Source organism: Dipodomys spectabilis, unplaced genomic scaffold, assembly GCF_019054845.1.
Source record: "Dipodomys spectabilis isolate Male_0828 unplaced genomic scaffold, ASM1905484v1 ptg000590l, whole genome shotgun sequence".
NCBI lineage: Eukaryota > Metazoa > Chordata > Mammalia > Rodentia > Heteromyidae > Dipodomys > Dipodomys spectabilis.
The window spans coordinates 349,025-350,723 of NW_024871267.1; the positions used below are offsets into that span (position 1 = coordinate 349,025).

General features: G+C 35.0%; 1 non-coding gene across 1 annotated transcript; it reads right to left on the reverse strand.

The window, feature by feature from the left end:
• Positions 1-1,277: 1,277 nt before the first annotated feature.
• Positions 1,278-1,384, reverse strand: LOC122100635. Its single transcript, XR_006146223.1, has one exon. It is a non-coding gene; the product is annotated as a U6 spliceosomal RNA (small nuclear RNA).
• Positions 1,385-1,699: the final 315 nt, after the last annotated feature.

Below are 1,699 nucleotides of genomic sequence, written 5' to 3' on the forward strand. Positions count from 1 at the left end.
TCCATTAATTTCTTTTTTTTTGTTTGTGTGTGTGTGTGTGTGTGTGTGTGTGTGTGTGTGTGTGTGTGTGTATGTGTGTGTTTTAATTGTGAAAATAATGTACAGAGGGGTTACAATTACATGGGCAAGATAATGAGCACATTTCTTATCAAGTATTGTAGCCTCCTCTTTTGTTTCCCCTTCCCATCCCTTCCCAGCCTCCCCCCGGCCCCCCACCCAATCCTCCCCCCCATTAATTTCTTTGTTAACAATATTATATGGGTAAAATAAAATAAACTCTTCCATCTCAGAACATTTTCTAATGGTTTTTATTGTAAAAGTACTGTACAGAGGGGTTAAAGTTACATGAGCAAAGTCATGAGTGCATTTCTTATCAAGCATTGTTACCTCTTCCTTTGTTTTTCCCCCCACCATCCCTTCCCCTCCACCTCCACATGTACACTTCTCATCCCCACACCCCCACACCCCCCAACATGTTGTCTTGTGCATCTCATTGTTACAATGGCTCAACTTTTATCTCTATTTAAGCATTTTGATTTTTCCCTTTCCTTCCCCAAATTAGAGAAGTGTATTTTCAGGATGTAGGTGCACCAACATCAAATCCAGTGCAAACAGGGCTTATACTGTGCGGGAGGACCAAATAAAAAACAAAAAAGATCACATTGTACATTATAAATATGTTAGAAACAACAGTAAGAAAGAATAAAAAAAAAACACTTCTGTCCTTATCTTGGGGTTCATTTAGCTTAACATCATCTTATTTAGTAATATGCATATAGCTTTTGATCTTTTCTGCTTATCCCAGTTTTCTGCTTATATTATTTATTGCAAGTAAGGGATATCTTACATATATATACATTCCAATCTATATTTATATTTATGTATATAAATATACATATATACAAACATATATACATATATATATATGTGTAGATAGATAGAAAAATAGAGAGGAAAATACATACACACACACACACACACACACAAAATTTTCTTGATTCATTCATTTTCTGAGGGGCATCGGGTTTGGTTCCCTATCTTAGCTATGGTAAATAATGCTGCAATAAACATAGCTGTGCTGGTAGTTATAGTATGGTCTTGTTTGATCATTTGGATGAATGCCCAAAAGTGGGATTGCTGGGTCATAGGGGAGCTCTATGTGGAATCTTTTGAGGAACCGCCATACTTCTTTCCAAGTGCTTGAACAAGTTTTCACTCCCACCAAGAATGGAGTAGGGTTCCCTTCTGTCCACATACCCTCCAGCATCTGTTGTTGTAAAAATGTGGAAATCTTCATGAATTTGCATGTCATCCTTGCGTAGGCGTCATGCTAATTCTCTCTGTATTTTTCCAATTTTAGTGTATGTGTTGCCAAACTGAGCACGGAACATTTTTTATACATAAAGTGGAATTGATTTTCCTAAACTAGAAAATTCAACAAAAATAAGTTCAAAAGACTTGTCGTGAAATTTTAGAACCATATATTTCTTATGTAAGCAAACATTTAAGAATAAAGTCAAGTTAGATATGTCAAAAACAAAATAATTCCAGATATTTGTTGTTCAAGAGATGTGTAAGAGTAGAAATTCAATTATTCTATACATGGCACCTGTCATAATGAGCACTGTAGCAAGTCCTAAGGTTTGTTAAAAATTTTATTGTTTTAAATATGTTTAATTTTGGGAATTTGCTTATATAT